The sequence below is a fragment of the Diabrotica undecimpunctata genome, chromosome 2 (assembly GCF_040954645.1).
Source record: "Diabrotica undecimpunctata isolate CICGRU chromosome 2, icDiaUnde3, whole genome shotgun sequence".
In the NCBI taxonomy this organism is placed as follows: domain Eukaryota; kingdom Metazoa; phylum Arthropoda; class Insecta; order Coleoptera; family Chrysomelidae; genus Diabrotica; species Diabrotica undecimpunctata.
Window position 1 is genome coordinate 155,339,558 of NC_092804.1, and position 24,207 is coordinate 155,363,764.

Consider the following 24,207-nt stretch of genomic DNA (forward strand, 5'->3'; position numbering starts at 1 on the left):
GGAGGTTCCCTGTCTCGTTCCAGGTAGCGCGTAGAAGACACTCATCGCTCCTAGTTCGGCATTATTTCCAGATGGGCATTTCCTCCTTCCCCACAGTCTGACTCACGCATTCCAACTCACACAGTGTGACCCACTTTTCTAGCTTCACCTTTCAGCATCATTCACTCTTACCTTTAGCGTTGGTTTAGCAGTCTTTCTTCCTCTTCCTTTTTCTTGATCACTGCACGGATATAGCTGTGTATGTTAGTCCAAACTAATTTATTTTCAATCATTCTCTCAATCATTTCTCTCACTGTAACAAAATTCACACCTGTCTCTCTCTCCATTCTGTTCCTTTTTACTATCCATCTGCTGCAATCTAACATCGTATGTGTCACAGTGTCCGAGTATCCACAGTATAGGCATTTATCTGTATCAGCCTTTTCGATCCTATAGAGGTAGGCCCTAAAACACCCGTGTCCTGTGACCACCTGCGTCAGGAAATAATCCAGTCGCCTGTGGCCACAGTCCACCCAATCTCTTATGTTCGGGATCAGCATTTTCGTCCACTGTGCCACATCTTTCGTGTTGTTCCATTCTTCTTGCCATCTTTCAACTGACCTTTCCCTTTCCTGTCTTTTCTCGGCCACAGTAAGGTTTGGACCTCTTCTCTCATAAAGCTCTTTTCTTTCCACCGCCAAAACATGCAACGGAACACATCCAATGATGGTCCATAAGGCTGCCGCAGACACAGTCCTGTAGGCGCATGCCACTCGCAACAGACTTGTTCTGTCTACTCGTGTCATGAGACTCCTACAGGCAGTTATCTCTACCGCCTCGCTCCAGACTGGTGCCGCGTAGAGGACGATCGATTGTTCAACACCGTGTAAGACCCTCCTCCTTTCGGATTTGGGTCCTCCAATGTTCGGCATCACCCTCCCCAACGCAGCCGTACTATTCACAGCCTTCCGGACCACCTCCCGCACGTGCTCTCCCCATTTTCCATTCTGGTGCAATGTCACTCCTAGATACTTTACTTGTTTCCTAGGTGTTAGACATGCTCCCGCACATTTTAATTCAATTGTTTGCCTATTCCTTGTCCCCTTCAGAATGATGGCTTCGGTTTTCTCTGTCGCAAGTTTCAGTCCGTGCTGCGTCATCCATTTCTTTACGACGCCGCCTGCGTTTCTAACCCGGTATTTGAGATCTGGCTCATCCCGAGCCACTACCAGTACAGCGAGGTCATCCGCGAATGCGAAGGGGGTTGTACCCTCTCCGTATTCACAGTGTATAACCCCGTCATATGCCAGATTCCATAGCGTCGGGCCCAAGACAGATCCCTGGAGTACCCCGGCCTTCACGTCCACGATCGTGCCCTTTTCCACCATAATCCTTCTCTCGGACAGATACTCCGCCACCACATTCATCAGGTAACCAGGACATTCTCTCTCCTCCATTGCATTCATTACCTCGTTCCACTGCAACGTATTGAATGCATTCTTAACATCAAACAACAGCAGAGCCGCCCAGCGATGTTCATCCCCTCTGTTGCGCAATGCTTCGAGTACACTCATGATTGCATCAATCGTGCTTTTCCCTTTACAAAAACCAAATTGCTCCTTGATAAACCACCTGACCTCTCAATCATGTCGTCTATGCGTACTCGCAGCATCCTTTCATACAGCTTACTGATGCATGGAAGCAGACAGATGGGGCGATACTTTTCCCTAGCTTTGGGAAGCAGTATTAACCTCGATGTCCTCCAAGGCTCAGGAAAAGTTTGTGCTTCCAGCAGTGCATTCATATGTTCCAGAAGCCACGCAGGTTCCACCCGTCCTAGACCCTTCACCGCCTCAGGTGGTATCTGATCTAGTCCTGGGGACCTACGAGTCTTCAGTGAACCCAATGCCTCGATAAGTTCATCCATGGTAAAGGGTACAGCTCGCTCAGCTCCTTCATCCCTCCATACACCATGACATCTGCCGTCCGGAAAGAGCTCTCTTGTTACCTCAAGCTTCTTATCCATAGGCATTTCGTAAGGAGAATACGCATGGAACTTCTTCATGACGATCTTGTACCCCTGATCCCAGATGTCCTCATCTAGCTGTTCACACAACTCTTTCCAGTGCCTTCTTTTTTCTGTACGGATTTTACTGTACAGTTCCCTCTTCCTTGCGCGGTACTCTTCCTCGATCTCCTCGATGATCTCAGGGTTGATTCCTGCTCTACCTCTTGCTCTTGTTAACGTTCTTCTCATTGCTATACATACTATTCTTAGTGCCTCGATGTCCGCATTCCACCAATATGCCATCCTGTTGACATCTTGGCGACCAATCTTGCTTCCTTCCATCGCTTCTTTAATGACTCTCTCCAGGCTTTCCACTGTCGGTGATTGACCCTGCATTATGCTCACTATCCATTTAATTAGTTCCTCGTATACTTTCCAGTCATTCCCATCGCCGCATCTGCCCACCGACGTCCCGGATGCACGGACCGTGTTAGTGGTTCCCTTTCCAGTTATCGAGAACTCAATGTATTGATGTTCAGTTCCAGTGTAGTCTGGCAAAACCTTCCAACCTACTGCTTTCGCCGCTATTTCTTGTGTCGCCATGCTCACGTCAATGTACGTACCTGTACCTCTCCTAACAAACGTAGGTTCCAGACCTGTGTTCAGAACCACTAGGTCTAGAGCACCCACCCAGTCAGTTAGTATCCTGCCGCGAGCATCGGTGATGGGAGATCCCCAGTCCGCTGATTTTGCGTTAAAATCTCCCAGCACTACGTATTCTCCTCCTGTGTTTCCCACTTCCTGCATGATCTCGTCTATCTTCATCTCGTACTCGCCCACCGTCACGTTTGGAGAAATATAACAGCAGACCAGTCGCACCCCCTCCATCCGAACAATCACATATCCTTCTTTCGGCTTAATTTCATACACTCGCAGTTTCCTATTGTAGATTCGTACAGCAGCTCTCCCAGTCGTATCTACAAACCATCCTCTTCTTTTCACCGCTGTTGAATTTGGTTCCGCCGTCACCAGCACATCGATGTTCTTTTCTACTGCGGCCGTCTCAGCAAGATCATGTGCTAGTCTTGCCATTCCCACATTAGTTTGGAGCACTTTCAGCTCTCGAGTCATGTTTTCTTTGTTTGCCATTTCTAAACCTTGGATTTCTTTCGCGCTCTCTTTTACACTCTCATACTCTTGGAACTAGTCCTCAGTTATTTCTATTTTCAACCAGTCGGTTGAACTTTGGGCATATTCTTGAATTTGCCACATGTCCATTCACGTCGCAGTTGAGGCATCTGGTTGTTTCTTCCTTGCATTCCAGCGCTATGTGACCCTCTTTGCCACATCGGAAGCAACATCCTCTTCTGTTCTGCCCCTTGCAGTGCCATTGTTTGTGTCCAAAGGCAAGACATCTCAAGCATCTCGGTATTTCTAACCTTGATTTTATTACTCGGCAGGATGTGTAGTCTACTTTTATTCTTTTCATTTGCAAGATCTTTTCGGCAACATCTTCATCCACATCGATCACGGCACTCATCATCCCTCTTACTGCGCCTCGTGTCTCGGTCCAAATTTTTATAATGTCACAGACCCGCTCTTTTCCAGCTGCTTCCTCTGTGGCCTTTTGGATCTCTTCCTTTGTTGTATTGGGTGGGATTTCCTGTACTAAGATTCTTCTCTTCACGATGCCTCCTTTTGCCACTGCTCTCGACACGCACGTATTATCAGAGAGAAGTTTCTTCACTTCCTCTGCCTTTTCCCGTCCTCCGACCAACTCCAGTGATATTCCTTAGTCTCTAATCTGTCTGATCCTTTTAATGTCAATGTCCTTTCTTCCTGTCAGCTTTTGTAATAGGAGGATTTCGTCAAAATATAATAATATTTTGATGAAAATGTATATTTTTATTTTCATATATGTATGAAAGGAGTTGAATGCAAAAAAAAATTTTTACACATACTCTGTAGTAAAATTCATTGTTTATTTTGTTATTAATATAAAAATACAATACAATACACTGCAACAAATTCAATATAATAATACAATACAAATTAAAATGCAATAGTCATAAGTATTTAAAAATGACAATATACATAACTTACGCATATGTTTAATATACGCTTATAACTTAAAAAACTGAGCAATGAATCGTTGTTGTAAAATTTTTATTCTAAACTTCATTAAAAATTTGTAAAATTGTTATTTTTATATAGATAAACAAAAGTATCATTATTAATCCTACCCTATTATCGAATTTTTCGTTTCCAACAATAATTTTTTCAAAACAAATTTTTTTTGGAGCGGGTTAGAGTATTTTTTATATACACCTGTTTGTAAAAATTTGTTCAAAATACATTTTATTGTTTTAAACCCAGTAATTAATATTTTTAAATATTTTTTAACAAAAAAAAACAAAAACTTACCTCACCGTGACATGTTAGCACATTGGCGTGACCAGAATTCGAACCTGGGTTACCACGGCCACAACGTGGGATCCGAACAACTAGTCCACTATTATACATATTTACAAGTTTTAATTTATAATTTAACATGCCTAACGAGGCTTGTTACTCTCATGCAAATTTCCGATTGACTCCCGTGCAAATTTCCAAAGTCGAACGCGCGTCTAGAAGTATAACTTCAAAAACCAACAACTCGGATTATATACAATTTTCATTTTATTTTAAAATTTACCATTTTTGCGTATATTACTTACATATATTTAATAAAATTAACGTGGGGTTTTTAAATATTTCAAAAATAAAAAAGGAAATTCATAATGGGATTCGAACTCACATACACCAGCGTATGAACCAAACACGTAAAATATTTGCCAATTAGACATGACACAAACGCATTTCAAAATTGACAGTTCTCGGTCATACAGTGATTTATTGAGATTATTATTTTAAAATACAAAAGTCTAAAATAATTAGGAACATTTAATAAATAATACAAAACATATCACATAAATAATAATATTAATAAATATTATATTAGATATCTATATATAATATTATATATATATATAATATTATATATATAATATATATAATATTAAATATATATATTAAAGGAACATTTTTATTCTCGAGAGAGGAAGAGAGAGAAAATATATCTTCTGTGTCTCTCTTACTTATTATCTTACATATGTAATGATTTCACCGATTCACTCCCGTGCAAATTTCCAAAAAAAATTTTGGAGCTTTCCCGAATCAGTCTTTTTGCTAAACTTGCCAGATTTATTACATTTCTTGCAATAAGAAACACATCATCAGCGTACACTAAGCATTGCTGCTCTTTGTAGAAAAGAGTGCCCCACCTATGTATCCCACTAACCCTACAATTTTTTCTAGTACTATATTAAATAGTAAGGTAGAAAACCAGTGTCCGTAGCGAACATCTTTTTTCACTATAAATTCTTCTGAGATGGGCCATTTTTTCTGGCACTTGGGATTCTTTTAGCGCGTTTATTTGTTTGTACCTATTGTATTCTAGGCGGCTTTGTAATCACTGAAAATTGCTTGTGCTGTAAATTTTATGGATTGTTTATGTTTTCTTGCAAAATCCTCCCTGGTATTCTATCAGATTCTTCTTCAGATATATTCCTAATTGTTTTTTAATTAATATGGCGAGCACTTTGTATATTACCTCTAACAAGGATATTCCTCTATAGTTTGCGCATTCACTTCATCCTCCCTTGTTATGTTAAAGAATTCTAATGGACTTGTTCCATTTTTTGGGCATTTCTTCGACATCTCACACTTCTACTGTTAGCTCATAAAGCCTCTTCTCCATATTTTAAGTTCTCTGCCATAATGCTCTGCTCTCCGCGTGGCTTTTTTGATTTTTCATATCTTTTGATTGATTTGTCATATCAAACAAAAATTAAAAAATGGATTTGGACAATAGTTTAATATAATGAAATGCATTTTTATAAAACTAAAAGTGTAATATTATATTATGATATATCCTAAACAAATCAAAAAATATATAAAACATAATAAGTAAATATGCTAATACAAGAAAAGCTAATACTACAGAAAAACTACGAAAGAGTTAAAAAAGAAAACCAAGAAATTAAACAATATAAAAGGATATCCGAGACAAGATCGGATAGCTCGAGAAACAAAAAAGAGAAAATAATATTCTACGGACATGCCTAGCAATATTAACACAACAGACACAAACAAAAACTGCAAGAAATTGAGGATAAGGACTTGCCTAATTGAACTAATTGATAATGAGACTAAAAATAATGAAAAATGAACAAAAATTTAAGAATATGAAATATATACATATTTAATTAATTGTAATGTAATTGTACGCTTGTCAATTTCTTCGTGAAGCTCTACTTTTGTTAGAAAATGTCTTCTTGTTATAGTTAATCTTCTCTATTCTCAAAATATAAACATTAGTAAATTAAACAAATTTTGTTTTTTGTTGAACAAATTTCAAAAACAAAATTTGTTTAATTTACTAATGTTTGTATTTTAAGAACGATTTCCGAAGTGGAAATTGAAACGTCAATAAACCTACTTTAACCTTTAATTGTGGCTTATTCCCATTTAAATCGTAATATCTTTATGATAACAATTACTAACAGACTGGGATCTAAGCTAGATTTTCACCAAATACTAGAGCAAGCCTGATTTAGTCCTCCATTTGTTTCTTATATTTAAATGCAAAGGTTATATCATACCACATATTTTCACAGTTTTAAATCGATTGTTGTTTGTTAATGAGTTAGTTATAAGTTGGCGAGATTCTATTCTGCCGGTTTATCTTGTAATTATATACTTTTAGTATATAGGTATATATTAACAAGTACAAACACTTCAGTAAGAATTAATTCACTAAAATAAACGCAATATTACTTGAATAATTAAACGAAACGATTTAAAATCGTAAAATCCTCTCAAACAGAGCCGCGCCAAATCTCATTTCGCTTTTCCAGCAGAGTAAGCAAAGTAGAAAACTGAAATATTAACCTCACCTTTCTCATTTTGTCTGCCTTTTTATTCCCATTCATTTGCTGAACAAAGTCGAAAATTCCCCAAACGAATGGAGATAAACGCTCGAATCGAATTAAGTTGCACGGAAATGCTTTTAAACTTGCAATTTAAGCAACACGCATACGGCTTTGCTTTTTGTTGTGAAAGAGTGTATGCCTTTACAAATTGATTATCGACTTGCTTTTATTTCGGTAGTTCAAGTGGGACGATCCTTCGGTAAGAATTGAAAATTACTTCGGGCTTGGTGTTGAGTAGGTGTACGTGAAGAACTTAGAAGCTCAATTTTCTGTTGAAAGGTTACAGAAAAACCATTACTTTAAAACTGTTTAAAAGTTTTAAAAATAGACCAAACTCATATAACCTTTATATTTTTTATATTTTATATTATATATATATATATATATATATATATATATATATATATATATATATATATATATATATAAAGTAGTTAGGTATTATTGCAACTCATTCTTGGAAAATAAAGGATAAAATATCTCTAAAAATACCGAAGAATAAGAATATATCGAACTGGCATGCAGTATACGAAAGAATCATAAAGATCAACCTTAACCTGAAAGGATCAAAAATGACAATAATAGGCACATACGTTCCGAATGATGATGCACGCCTAGAAGAAAAAACAAAATAATATGAAGTCCTAGATGAAACTATTTCTCAAATAGGTCAAACAAGGGAAACTATTATACTAGGTGACCTCAATCCAAGAACTGGTAGAAGAATAAACGATAAAACAATAAGACCATATGGAGCAAACACTACAAACGACAATGGCAATAACTTAATAGAAATGTGTAGACACAATTCACTAAAGATCATGAATGGGTATATCAAACATAAGGAAATATATACATATACATGGACCCAGCCTACAAGAAACTTAAGACCAGTAATTGATTACCTAATAATGAAATAAAAATTTAAAATAAAAGTGCATGACGTAAAAGTGTTTCGAGGAGCCGAATGTGGAAGTGACCACCATCTAGTAAAAGCCAAAATGATACTACCTCTAAGAGAAAATGGTAAACACCAACAAAATAAAAATCTAAATGAAAATCACTCATAAGTTGAACAACTGCAGTACAATCTAACAAGTTTAGATAACGATAGTACTAGAGAATTATATAAAAAAAGATTGGAGCAACAACTACCACAGGAATTCAAACATAAAAGAACAGAAGATTTACATAGAATACATCAAGCGACCAAAGAAGCATTATATAAGAGTAAACAAACTCAGAAAGACAAATAATTAATGGAATGATGAACTACAGGAAATGAAAGAACAAAAGCAAAAATTATATCACATATGGCTGGGAACAAAGGATCAAGAACAAAAAAGAGAACATAGAGAAATGGTAAATAAATTTAAATCCAAGATAGTAGAGTCAAAAAATCAAAGCTGGAAGAGAAAATATCAGGAATTAGATACGTACATTGGCGGCCGCAAATCAAGAGAATCCTGGAGGTTTATAAAAAATATCAGATCCAACAAAACAGAACAAATAGCCATACACTCCATAGAGTGGCTCAGCCCAATTCTATATCTTTTATACACAGCGGACATTCCAACATCTAGTTCAACTACTGTTGCAACTTATGCAGATGACACTGTTATCCTGGCATCCCACACAGATCCATCAACAGCATCAAGAAATCTTCAATCAAATCTAAATAGAATTCAGCAATGGATGAAAGTATAGCGCATCAAATCTAATGGAACTAAGTCAATACATGTTACATTCACGCTACGTACAGAAACATGCCCCCCTGTATATATTGATAATTGTCTAATTCCTCAATCCGACGACGCTAAATATCTTGACATGCACTTGGATCGCCGTCTAACTTGGAAAAACATTATTTTTAACAAACGAAAACAGCTTGGACTTCAATTGAGAAATATGTATTGGGTCATTGAACGCAATTTAAAACTATCTTTGGATAGTTTTAAAGTCCAATCCAACCAAGTCCATCTTCAAGCAAATATGGACTTATGGAATTCAGCTATAGGACACTGCTAGCGTCTCCAATACAAACATCTTAAAGAGATTCCAAAACAAGGTGCTGCGTACCATAGTCAATGCGCCATAATATGTATCCAACGAAGTAATTCAACACGACAATCCGTGAAAGAATCCATACAACGTTTTAGTGCTAAATACTGTGAATGAGTGCTAGTGCATCCTAATGCGTTTCCTCGACAACTAAATGTGCGAAACGTCTTTGAAGTGCGTAGACTAAAACGACAATTGCCATCCGACTTGTCCAACTGAACATAATAAGTGTATTCAAACTAATAAAATTTTAATTTTAGAATTGTAAAGAGGTTACTTACTGGAATAACTCTCTACATGTCTGCATTTTTTACCATACCAAATGGGCAGATTGTTGTACTCAATGAAGTTAATAAAACAAAAAAAATATTGATTATGATGAAAGCTAGACCATAACTCCCATGGTGTGGTGATCGTGCCGCTATCTGTCAAATTTTGGTTCACGTCTTTCACCACGTTGCTCTCTCACTATTGCCCGACTACCTTGCATTTTCAAACAGAACCAAGATTCGTCACTTAAGACCCCTTGATTCCATTTCCGGTACCATAAAATTCTTTCTCTACACCAGAGCAAACGGTTATGCTGATTTTTAGCTGTGAGAGCTACAAAACTTTGATTTTGTGGTTGATAACTGGACACCAGTAGAACTTGTTAATGATTTGAATTACCAAAGGACTTTATTTGGCTGCGCCAAAAAGGATTTATCATCTTTTTATTAAACAAAAATGTATAAATCATTAGCAACCAATCTAGGTTTTACTGGTTACTTTTGAGTGGTAACAGTAATATTTTTTAAATTAAGAAATAGTAAGATGCTTCAAGTAGATCGGAGATTCTCTTTTTTGTTTATTACTTCACCTTTTTCTTCTTCTTCTTACGATGCCTATCCGTTCCGGATGTTGGCGATCAACATGGCTATCCTAACTTTGCTTGCTGCTATTCTGAATAGTCCGGTTGTCGATGTATTAAACCACTTTCTCAGGTTTTGAAGCCAAGATATTCTTCTTCTCCCTGGTCCTCTCTTTCCAAATACCTTGCCCTGAAGAATAAGTTGCAACAAGCCGTATCTCTGTTCATTCCTCATAACATGGCCAAGATATTCTAGTTTGAGCTCTTTGGTGGTGTTAATAATCTCGCATTCCTTGCCTATTCTACGTAGGACCTCAACATTAGTCACACGATCCACCCATGAAATTCTTAAAATACGTCTGTAACACCACATCTCGAATGCCTCGAGTTTTCTTAAAGAAGCTTCGGAAAGTGTCCAGGCCTCTACTCCGTATAATAACGTAGAAAATACATAGCATCTAATGAGAGAGATTTTGGTAGCAAGTGGTAAATCGTGACTTCTGAAAAGAGACTTTACCATTATAAACGCCGATCTCGCTTTTCCTATGCGTTGTTTTATTTCACTGGAGTGATCCTATTGGCTGTTAATGTTGGTACCAAGATATATGTAGCTGTTCACCTTTTTCACCCATATTATATTTACGATAATAAGAAAAAACTGACGCCACTATCTGACTTTTACTTTTAAAAGAACTTCTAAATATATATATTCAACAAAAACAACAAGAATATTCTCTAAAATAAGATTACTTTAGAAGTAATATGAAAACGGATTATCTTCTCCTACGGACTCCGGTTGAATATTTAATGAGCGCGAATATTATACAGAAAACTCTAATAATATCCATTTTGGGACCTGTGGTTGGTTCTTAACTGATTAAAACTAGAGAAAACAAGCAGCGAGATTGGAGGAATGAGTTAGTTATATTATGTAAGGTAAATTTACCTGGTTAACTTTTAATTAAACTAAAACTATATTTTAAACTTGAATATCTTTACTTTATTCAACTATCTTATTTTATTAGTACGGGTATATTATTTTTAATATTACCAAGTTGTGAAATAATTAAATAATATTTGTTAGACAGAGATTTACAAACATATTACAGTCGTCATTCTACCGTTCACTGTACGGAGATTTTAATCAACCCTCAACTGTTGACGTGGTGCCACTCAGTATCCCAGAGAAATACGAGTTTAGTTGGAAAACAATTGCGCATTTAAGAACACGCACGAACTTTAAAATATGTATTACTTTGTCAGTCTTCTGTAAATAGTGCAAACGTCAATTACAGGTATGCTCTTATATTCTCGCTAGTGGACACATAACATACTCTGGGGCCCGCAGCGGCCCCACGTTACCATAAATGCAATATCTTTATAAATTCTTTCTTGCAGAGAAATTGCCAGTATAAAAAAAATTATATATTGTCATGAAAAATCAAGAAGATTGTAATGTATAATGAACTACACGCTGATTTGGAAGATGACATAGTCGACAATGATCAACCTATAGAAGTTGATGATGATACGACAAATAGTGAAAACAATGTTTTATAATTCTAACAGAAACCACAAGAGTCTGTTATTGAGAAAGAACAAAATAGCACAGACCGAGAACATAGTGAGCCAGAATTGGATTCTGCAAATTATGTAGGAAGAGCGATGTAAGCAATTAATTTGATAAGGCATTTACTTGGTTTAAGAGGCCTTGTAACATTGTTGGCAGATCAAAATCCAATAAGTATTTGGCAATGTATTTTCACTGATGATGTAACGTGAAGAAATAATAAAGAGGACAAATGAAAGACTTGCTTTAGTAAGGCAGAAATATAAAAATAAAGATAAATATAGAATGACCAGATATCGACAAAACAGCTGTTGAAGCATTATTTGGTCTGCTTTTTCTAACAGCAATTTTTAAATTAAATAGGAAGACTTAGAACCAATGTATGAAACAGATGAAACAGGAGACCAATTTTCAAGTGCACAATGTCTTTTAAACGTATAGTCACCCTATTAACCCTCATCCGGACACTTATTTTTTCTGACGTAGTAGGACAGACGTAGTAGGACACACAGTAACAATATTATAGTATTTTATGTTATAATTAATAAAATAGGTATCAATTTTTTTCAATTTTTATTTTTAGCTAATAAAGTAATAATTAGTAAGTGCTCGGTCTATAAAAATTAAAAAACAATTGCAAATCTTAACCTATAATTTTAAAGTATCTACAATGATACGACATTTTATTACTTTCTTAGGCAACTAATACACTCACGATTTACACTGCTGTGCTCGTTGAAAACGTTCTTGCTGTGACTATTACAAGTTTGTTTTTGTGTTCTTGATTTTTTTAATGGGCATAAGTAACATCTTCTTTTCTGTGTTGACTGAGTTGTGGCACTTGTGGCAGTTGCTTCTCCTGCAAAGTTCGCTATAAGAGATCTGGTTGATTTAGACAGTCCTACGTTCAATGCGGATAATATAGGGCTTTATAAGTTGTTCTGATGTTTCAATTATGAATAGACGTCTTTTTTCGTGAATTTTTATGTTCCAGTTTGGATGCAGATTGATCCAAATAACATAAGATGCTAGACAGCATACATCTAACATATTCATAAAATATGCAAAAGTCCAACGGTTTGTTCTACACATACATTGCACATATATTGATGCACCATCTGGTCGAGTGAGCCAACTACACTTTTTGTTTTATTATAGTCGAGAATAATCTCTGGTTTATGATTCATCTCTTCTATAATCTCATTCTAGTACTGCATTGTTGACAACACTATGACACTTTTCATAGGCTTAGGCACGTATGATACTAATCTTGCCTTTTTTGTAAAACCAAATGTAGAAGACACTGGCTCCTTGTTCTTACATGGTTGAAACTCAGAAGGAATAAACTTTTATATTTTTCTTACTATGCCAACAATTGTTAAACCATTAGATAGCATATTATATGCCATATCTAAGTCCGTAAAATAGTTATCAAATGTTACGTTCCTGTTGGCTCGGTAATAAGGTTCGCTTAATTATTCTACCACTTTACGTCCCAAACCAGTAGCTAGTTGGTTACCTTCTTTGCCGAGATATGGAATCGCATTTAGAGGATAAAAACCATATTTTCATTCCATACTTTATCAAGATAAACTGGCTGCTATACGGGATAGCAGCCAGTTTATCTTGATAAAGTATTATTGTTCTGAAGCTATATTATAGTAAGACCCCTCATTTTTATGGAGTACCGAAAATTCATAAAACGAATATACCACTTAGACCCATTTGTAGTACCATGAATTCTCCTTGTAGTGAACTATCAAAATTTTTATTAAATATTTTAAAACCAATTGCAAATAAAAATGACACATTTATAAAAAATACACAACATTTTTTAAATAAATTATCAAATATTGAATTTAATTCAAATAATACTTTAGTAAGTTTTGACATAAATAGTTTATTTACGAATGTGCCATTAGATAAGACTTTAAATATAGTCAAGACAAAATTAGAGAGTGATGATACATTGGCAACTAGAACAAGACTAAATATATCAGCTATAATGGAGTTAATAACAGTATGTACTGATAATACATATTTTCAACTAAATAATGAATTCTATAAACAAAGTTTTGGACTAGCAATGGGCTCTAGTTTATCTCCATTATTAGCCGATATATTTATGGAAGATTTTGAAACAAATATTATTTCTAAACAAAATTTAAAACCCTCAGTATGGTGGAGATATGTAGATGATGTATTCTCAATATGGCCTCATGGATCAGAGTTGTTGGACACATTCCTAAATGATATAAACGATAAAGAAGAGACAATAACATTTACCATGGAAAAGGAATATAATAACACATTACCTTTTCTGGATGTTTTAATCTCTAAGAACGATACTGGATACGAAACTCAGGTGTATAGAAAACCAACACACACCAACAGATATTTAAATTTCAAATCAAATCACAATATTAATATTAAAAAGGGAATCATTAAATCCTTATACGATAGAGCCAAAATTACTTGTTCTAACGAAAATTCGTTCTTGGAGGAGAAACATTTGTTAACAACTGTTTTATTAAAAAATGATTATCCTTTATCGTTTATAAATAAGGAATTTTCAACAATCGATCGAATAGAACAAAACAACTTAGAACGAGATCCTACAGCATATACAAGGAATAATACGAGGAAAATAACAATACCATACATAAAAGGATTATCGGAAAAGCTTAAAAGGATAGGAAATAAATTCAACATTTCAACAACATTCAAAACAACAAACACGTTGAGATCTATTTTGTCCAAAACCAAACCTAACAATGAACAAGAAAGGACAAAGAATTGCATTTATAAAATACCTTGTGAATGCGATCAGTTTTATTTAGGTGAAACATCAAGGCCATTAAATGTTAGAATAAGTGAACATCAATCCTATATTAAAAATAGAGAATTTGATAGATCTCAAATATGTAAACATGCATGGGATAATGAACATAGGGTTCAATGGAATGATTCAAATATAGTCCTAAAAGAAACTGATGGTAAAAAGAGAAAAATCAAAGAAGCGGCTCTAATTATGCTAAATGAGACCAATTGCGTCGCGAATTCCTCGGCAGAATGTAGTAGGATCTGGTTACCCATATTGAAAGAGGAAGTTATTAAAAGGAAAATACCAGTATTGGTAAGTCAGTAACATATAGAGAATACATCATTTATATTTTTTAAATAACAAACATATAAAATCGGAATTTGGTATTTATTGAAGGTAAACTAAATGCAAGATCAAATACTTACCATGTCGGGATAGTATTATGAGGTTTTTTCCTGGTTTTTCCCTCATAATTTACTATGGAATCACTAACGGGAGAATTTTACTGTCATCATGGCATGTATTTGTCTTTTTAAAGACGAATTACATGTTATGATTTTTTCTGACGGATATTCTCACGTTAAAGTTGATTTCATGTAATCGAATGAACTATCTTATAAGTAAAGTCGTCCCAGGAACGCAACTCAACAATATTGGCAATATCATTTTAAAGTCGTCTACTTTAAAATGTATAATGTATGTCTGAATTGTCAATATAGATGAGTCAGATAAAATTAAATTATTAGAAGAATTTTTCACTAAGTAACAAAAACAAAATTTGTTTAATTTACTAATGTTTGTATTTTGAGAACGATTTCCGAAGTGGAAATTGAAACGTCAATAAATGTATTTTAACCTTTAATTGTGGCTTATTCCCATTTAAATATTAATTAATTGATAAAGTATGGAATGAAAATATGGTTTTTATCCTCTAAATGCAGCTTATCTTTTTTACGTCTCTCGGATTTTGTCGTTCTGTCGTCGAAACGAATAAAACGCAAAAGCTCTTTGAACCGATTTATACCTATAGTGAATCGAAAAATCTGTGGTCCATAAACTGAAAGCTTCATAACTTGCATAGTTTGATTTTAGATGCCCGGCGTGAAGAGGAGATCAAAAAAGCATACATTTTAATTCTATCATAAGACTTCCATGGTTTATTTTGCAATACACGATGATGTATTATTGTCATCCACAATATTTTCAGTCAAATATAAGCGAAATGTATCTATTGGTTCTTTAATGCGTGTTCCAGGTGAAAGTTGAACTCTATGTAGTGGTCCTTTTACTAAATTTTGAACTCGTGTTCGTCCAGTTAGAAAATATTGTGATGACCAGATTCGTCGTGGAAATCCTCTACGCAGTATTCATTATCATCAAAATCAGATATGTTCTCAATTAAATCTTCAAGTTCCGTTATGGTTAACTTTCTTTTGCTCATATTTACTACTTTATAATTTAGTGAATGTGTGAAAACTAAAAAGTGAAGATATTTCTATGTACGGAATAAACACCAGTAAAATAAATTAAAAAACTTAACCGAAACTACAGGATTACGAAAATATGAAAAATATCAAACAAAGCAAACAAAGTAAACTGCACTCTAGGCTAGCAAAAAGGCAACTGAATTACTAGTCAAACTAGTCAGAGCTTGTTTGGTACCTTACGTGACCGACAGTCGATAAATATTGACGACCAGTAACATAACCGCATCGAAAACGAAATTTCTGTCAGTAAAAATCATTTTATTTTTTTATATTTAATTTTGATTAGTTCAAAATATTTAGTTGTTATCTCCAATCCAATTCTTATCGCCAAAAGCTTTAAAACCCCTTTAAAATGCCTGGCTCTTTAAATGGAGTTACACCAGAAAAATGGAATATTGCCATTATGATAATATTGCACAAAAAGAAGATGTAACAGAAATTGGAAACTACAGACCTATCAGCTTGTTATATCATTTATATAAGCTATTTATGAGAATAATTACTGAAACATACTGAAACCTAAACTGGATTTTCACCAACCATTAGAGCAGGCTGGATTTAAGAGTGGCTTTGGAACGAATAACCACCTACAAGTAATAAAATCCTTAATAGAGAAAGTTACAGAATACAAAAATAATTGCTAACAGACTGGAACCTAAGCTGGATTTTCACCAACCATTAGTAACTACACCTACAAGTAATACAATTACAATTACACCTACAGTACAAAATTTTGGACTGTTCTCTTATATCTAATAAGATTAATAATTTTTTAAATTCTCTGTATTCTTTGAACGATGTCCACCATCCCATTAATTTAAATTATTTATTAACATTAGAAAACAATGAGTTTTTATATAGATTATTGTATAAATATGTTTTAGATATTAGACTCAAATTGTAATTGTAAATATAGAGTAAGTATTTCTTTGTAATTTGTTAGCATATAAAAAAAATTAAAAAAAAAATAATAGAAAAAGAAAATTAAAAAATAAATAAAAAAAAATAAAATAAAAAAATATAAGAAATAAATAATAAAAAAAAAAATAAAAATTAAAAAAAAAAATAAAAAATGAGGAACTTGGACAGTCCACAGTAAAGTAGCTATTGAATTAAGTAGATAGCTGCAGGAGAGTTTGCTGTGGAACTAAATTCTGCGTTTTGTATTCATATTTCCAATGCCTCGTATTTGTTGTCACAACTCAAAATTTAAATTTTATGTCATAGGTTTTAAAGATTGATCTCTAAGACTGGAAATTTTACGACGACTGGTCAATAAAAGTAATCAATTTTATTGATCTCAAGAGATTCTTAAAAAATGGCAAAAATCACGCCACGTTTATTTATTTAACATTTTTATAAAAACTGAGTTTATTTACCGCAAAATACAAAAGCTCTATGCAAAATCTGCATCTTTTACCTTCAAAACGCATCTTGATCTTTGTCGATAGAATACTTTTATCAAAAGATATCGAATTTCTACCGTCGAGCTGATACACATTTTATTGAACACTGATTTCGCGTAACTGACATTCAACGGTCGCTTCAAGCGTTGTTTCTGAGAGAACGGTTCATTTTACACAAACAGTGCTACTTATCATTTTTGTTTAAAATTATTTCAGCTACATTTTTATTTAAGAAATGTTTTTCTACATTGTACAGATTCTTAATAAATCGTTTTTTTGCGTTTTTGCCCCATTACGAGGGAGGTTTTAGGGGAAAGCCTCGGGGGAAAAGTGGGAAAGTTTTTTGCATTTTTTTTTGGGGTCCTAAGATTATATTCTTGACAAAATTTTGCATGTTCGTATGATTTTTAGGGGTCACCCCTCGGACGATTGGACTGTTTTCTTTAGTTATTAATACAATTTATTTTACAAAAATGTTCAATAAACCTCAAGCTATTGTTAGTTTTATGAATTAATGTCAAAATCGTAGCATATTATATTTACTGAATTACCTACGTGAAAACTATTTGGCACTGAGAAGTTTGATTTATTTAAGATCTTCGTAACTAGATAAAATATAAAGTGTTACAATGGTTGAAGTCGTATTGACGTAAGAAGTCCTAATATTACAGTATACCAAATGTTGTATTTACAAAACCAAAGTGACGAGTGATATCAGAAAAATGGTAAATCATTGCAACATTAAAAGTACCAAATTTTAAATCTACATAGTGCAGAATGGGCGTATCCCAGTTTTTGTACCATTCGGACCATCCGTTTAAGGGATAATTATGCGTTTCCAGAATTTTAGTCCACTCTGTATATATATTGTTGTGGTCTTCAAAATTGAAGGGTAAAACTATTAAATGTACGATGAAATCAATATTTCAGAGATTATAGAAAATAAAAAAAATACTCCGAGCTGCCTGGAATTAACCAAAGGTAATCTTAGTCATAAATAATCTTTTGTATAAATATAACAAGTAAAATAGTGCGGGTACAATGAATAGAAGTTAACGATGGTTTTTCCCCATAAGCCATAAAGTGTTCCGTAAGCCGGATTTGCGCCATGAAAAGGACAATAAAAATAGTTAATAAATAAATGATTGTTCGGAATATGTAAATACCCAGTAGAAATTAAGTGTCCTTGTAGAAATAATATGAATTAGGAAAGTTTGTAGGTATTTCTGATTTTAGGTGGGAGTGGTATGCAAATTTCTGATTGGCCGAGAATTTGGAAAGTGGTGATGGGTGTGTATAATGAGAGGTTGGATGAATGGATAGAGGAGATGAGAGAGTCAGTTAGTTCGAGTTTCTTAAAGTGAATGGTTGGTTTTCGAGGTGGTATCCAAGGGTAGTAAGTGATAAAGAATAAGTTGTGAGTTGGTGAAGTAATGTGTCCGACGGTAGCTGATCTGGTACAAATTTGTAAGTAAACTTTTCCTACTTGTATTCTACGTATCGCTGTTTATTTCGGAACGAGAGATTAAGTTTGGCGAGAGGAAAAGAGGCTGGCATCATTGGAAAGGTACGTGCATTCGAAGGAGAGCATTGAAGGCACTAAATTGCAATATCTTGTTTAATATTGCCAATTACATAGGAGGCTGCTGAGAACTGATAGTTCATTTTGCATAGAACAAGGAATTGGACAACTCAAGGCAGAGGAAGCGTTTCAACGGGAGAAACATTCATAATATATTAAATTTGAGAACTTTGGGTTAAAAAATATTATATCATATTAGTAACGTGTGAATAAGTTGTCGATAGTCGAAGGAGATCAAATTTGTTCTAAGAGGGGACACGGAGCTGTGGAGAGAATTGGATAATTCATACAAATTTTTCTTGGTACAATCGTTATATCAAAATTGCATTAGGAAGGACACTGAATATTATTTGATTTGTTTATGTAGAATAATAAGCTGTATCTTAGATTGTAGTTGTATTATATTATCCATGCATTATTGAAGGTTCACGTACGTAGAACGAATTTTGTTTGATAAACATTGTATGCTAATAATTTTTGGAGGTATTTTAATCAGTTTATTTTATTACATTATTTTCATATCATATTATGTTGTTTTATTCCGTTATTCTTTGGACCTAACCCATCAGCTGTAAAGTAAAGATATTAAAGCACGAGTAAAACCTGAGATAACAAAATTGAAAGGTGTGATATAAATCATCAATCAAAAATTTTAATGATGTTTTATATATATTTTTTGTAAAGTTTTAAAATTAAAATTCTAGATATCACATTAATATATATATATATATATATATATATATATATATATATACATATATATCAAGATTAATATTGGGCCATAAGTATTCACACATTAAATGTGCTTGTTTATGTTGGGGTGTTAATTTAATAATTCTACTTGCATTCCCACAGCTTTTAATTAATTTATAGAAAACAGTCGGTTTACAAACAAACTCTAGGCACATTTGCATAGCATCTAAATAATAATTTTCTAACATACAGGTTTCGAAGTGAATTGTTAGGTTAGTGTAAACTACTATTCAGTCTAAGTGTAGGTAAGGGCATATTTGCTATGCAGCAAAGTTACATTACCATTAGAATGTTGTACGTAGGTTAATATAAATTATTCAGTACTTAAAAATAGCTGTAGGACAAATAGCCAACTAACTGATATCATAATAGCTCTACTTAGAGCGATAAATATTGGGATTGAGTAATTTCAGCGAGTTTTATTGTGAATTTTGAAAAAGCTACAGCTAAAAAGAAAGGTATATACCTACTTTTTTTAAAATTACTGGCTTCAAATTTTCTTAATTTTAAAATTTTCTTACAGTCGAAATCAAACTTGGATCTTGTAGCAATGCAATAAAGTGTTACATCCTTAATCGTAGTCACCGTTAACCAACGAGGTTTACATAAAATACGTTCATATGTTAAAATTGCTTGATAATGTCAAGCTAAGAGAGATCAAAATTGCCAAAGAAGTAGGTGCCCTAGTTGTAGTTTACTAATAATAGTCATTTAGATCTTTTTTTCTTCTTCTTTGGCTTTTTTACATTATGAGTTCGCCATTTTTTTTCTCCACAGCACTCTATTTTAACAGTTGCCTTCTCTGAGGTCTCTATCTATCACAGTATTTCCTATGTACGTTTTTCATCTTGAAGTAGGTCTTTCTCTCCGTCTTCTTCCGGGCGGGTTCCAGTCCAATATTTTTTTGGCCCCTGTACTCTGGCATTCTTTGTATATGCCCTAACCACCGAAAAGGTCTGTTTTTCAACTTTTTTGTAATTGAGCATGTTACTTCCATTCTGTTCCATAATTTTTCTGTTCTTATTCTATCTACTATAATGATTTGTAGACACTTTCTCGTAAAGTCCAGTTTAACTGTTCTTATTTTATTTCGATATTCTCATCTTTCTTTCCTATGTGGCTTTTAAAATCTTCAGTTAGAAGAATATCTTCTTTTCCTTTTGTCTTCTCTAATACGTCTGTTAGTGCATTAAAAAAATCTTCATTTTCTCTTATGGTCCCATTGTTAGTCTTTGCCTATACTCCAACGATGATTGTTTATATGTTAGTTTTTTCTTTGCATAATGATTTTTTTCGTGTGTCGGGTAGCAGCCCCGGCGCCTCCCTATTCTTCAAAGGACCATTGTTCCATTTAATAACTTTTGAGTGATAATTTTCTATTTTGGTTCTTACCAATGGCAATCTTCTACGCATACATGTCTTGTGCAAGCGTTTCTCATTAGGTCTTCTGAGATCTTTTCTACTATTGCTTCAAAAAACTATCAGTTTTGCAATTTTTCATATTAGTTTCTTATAAAAATGTGTGCTTACTTTCTTAATCTAAAAAAATCGGTGATGTTGTTATCTGCACACACGATGACTTCTATATACCATATGAGGTCACCAGAAACCTCATGTTGTAAACACAACATTAATTAAAATTATTTAATTTAATTTAATTATTTACAACAGATCAGATCCTAGCATAGATAACACACAGTCCGGATTTCGCAATGGACTGGGAACTGGTGGGACTTTATTCTTTTTAAACATATAAACTCTACCTAATATAAGATACTATGTGGAACTAAAGTAACAAACTCTATATTTGCATCATCCTCTCACCGATTATCAGTCTATCGCTTCTTCTTCTTCTCGTGCCACTCCTAGCGGAGATTGGAAATCATCATGGCCACTGCGACTTTGTTAGCAGCGCGCCTAAAAAGTTCAATCGAACTACACCCGAACCATTCACGTAGATTACGAAGCCACGATATTTTTCTTCTTCCCACACTTCTTTTGCCCTTAATTTTGCCCTGCATGATATTTCTTATAAGTTCGTACTTTTCACCTCTCACAATGTGCCCCAAGTATTCCATCTTTCTAGTTTTTATCTCATTTAGAATTTCGCATCTTTTGACTAAAGTTTGGAGTACTTGCGTGTTAGTGACGCGGTCCATCCATGATATTCTGAGAATGCGCCTATAGCACCACATCTCGAAAGCTTCGATGTTTTTTGTGGTCAACTGTTTTAGTGTCCAAGCCTCTACTCCATACAACAGGGTAGAAAAGACATAACACCGCAGCATTCGTATTCGTAACTTTATGTTGATATCACGATTGCAAAAGAGTTTGCGCATTCTATTAATGACTGATCTAGCGATTTCTATTCTACATCTAATCTCTTTTGTTTGATCAGTATCGTCTGTGATCCAAGCACCTAGATATTTATAACAGGACACACGCTCAATCGTTGTATTATCTATTACAAGATTAGCTCTGATGTTCTTTGATTTCGTGATTACCATAAATTTAGTTTTTTTTAAATTAATTTTCAAGCCGTTACAGTATATATTGAGACTTTGAACGAGATGTTGTAGTTCTACTAGCGTTACCGTTAGGAGAACCGTATCGTCAGCATACCTTATATTGTTGATCGTCTCACCATTTATTATCAGACCAAGATCTTCTTCCTCGAGTGCTTGTTCACAAATAGCTTCACTATACAGATTAAATAAAAGTGGCGACAAGATGCATCCCTGCCGGACTCCTCGACGGATTTGAATTTCTTCTGTTAGCCTACCCTCAACCTTCACATTTGCTGTTTGATTCCAATATAGGTTGCATATAATTCGAATATCTCGGCTGTCTATATTTGTCTTTATTAGAATTTGTCTTAGTGGTTCATGTTGTACTTTGTCAAAGGCCTTTTCGAAATCAATAAAGCAGGTGTAAATTTCTTGGTTCATGTCTAAGCATCTCTGTGAGAGAACGTTCATTGCAAACAGAGCCTCCCTTGTACCCAGCCCTTTTCTGAATCCCATCTGAGTGTTACTGATGTCTGCGTCTAATTTCCTATAGATCTTATTATGGATTATTTTCAGGAACAGTTTTAGAGCATGACTCATCAAAGCTATCGTACGATATTCGCTGCATTCTCTTGTATTTGCCTTTTTTGGCAGTAGTATAAAGGTCGAACGGAGCCATTCCCTAGGTATTATTCCAGTTCTATATATTGTGTTAAATAGATCTAGGAGTATTTTAATAGATTCATCGTCCATAAGTTTGAGCAGTTCTACGGGAATTTCATCAGGACCGGGGGCCTTACTACTTTTCGCTTGTTTGATTGCATAATCTATTTCTTCTCTGATTATATCAGGCCCTGTATCATCTGTATATTCGTTTGAGATTTCTTGTCTGTCTTTGTCATCAAAAAGTTGTGATATGTATTCTGTCCATCGATTCATTTTTTGTTGTAAATCTGTTATGAGTATACCATCTGTATCTTTGATCTGTCCTGTCTGTGTTGTTCTTCTCCTTCCTGTCATTTCTTTAATCTTTTTGTGTACATTAAACAAGTCATATTTTCGCTCCAGTTGTTCCAACTCCTGGCATTGCTCACTTAGCCATCTTTCTCTAGCTTCTCTTATTCTCCTATTCGTTCTTAGTCTATCGCACGAAGACTCAAATCGAGAAGAAGCTTTCTGGCTAGATCAGTACATATGCAAGATACATCAGAAAGAACTCGTCTTGCCAAATGAAAAGAAGCTGTTCCTCTCTATCTGAATTCTTAAGAGGAACTTTTGTCTGATAACCATGTTTCTTACCGTATGCGGAGGACTCTCAATCGTTTGCGAGTCAAAGTACCCAAGTTTAAAATTATTTAAAACTAATAAAAACTATACGGAAAAATGGGGACTGTTGTCTGATAAATCTTATACCCCGAGTGAATGTGGGCCGGTGCAAGATTCAACATCTACTTAGTTATCATCTGTTGACGAAAACATTGGACTGAACACGATCTTCTGCACGCAACTGACACCGCTATTCGGACTGTTCTTTTTTGGATGAACAATTTTTAGTTGTTTAAACTAGATACGTAAAGTAAAGTAAGTAATGGATTATCTTAAACTAAAAAGTAAGTTTTAACAATATTGTAGCATTTAAATATGTTAGCACCCACTGAGCGATACTATATTACTTAATTACCTGATATGTGAATGTTTAAGTATCACATGAATGAAATAATATTACATGTGAAGAATCTATATTTTTTACAGTGTGCATATTTGAAAATTAACAGATATGTGCTGTCTTTCTGTATGTCTTATTCTGACTATGGTTTTGTCTCTACCAAAGCAAGACAAATGCTTACTGGTTTTACACCTGTGTATTTCACTACCTTAAGTAGGCAGTACTACTTGTCCATGTAGCAGCAAACAATATTATATTGGCAACAAAATATACAATCAAACCTAAAGGCACTACGTTGCGGCGGTTGTGCCGCGTAAAGCGAATAACGGAACCGTACTTATCGACGGTTAAAAGGCACGAGCGAGATCCTTAGTAGTGAATATCGCTTATTTAGTGGTGATTTTCTCGGATTTGGATCATGCTACGGTATCAACTATGCTTTAATCGGAGTTGCTATTGTAAATTGAAATTAGTTAAAGTA

The 24,207-nt window shown here is 34.3% G+C and overlaps 1 protein-coding gene across 1 annotated transcript in view; it reads left to right on the top strand.

Annotated features, from left to right (window-relative positions):
* The window catches only part of LOC140435099 (tachykinin-like peptides receptor 86C), a 951,389-nt gene that overhangs the window by 663,990 nt on the left and 263,192 nt on the right, over nt 1–24,207 (top strand). The gene's annotated exons all lie outside the window — the stretch shown is intronic.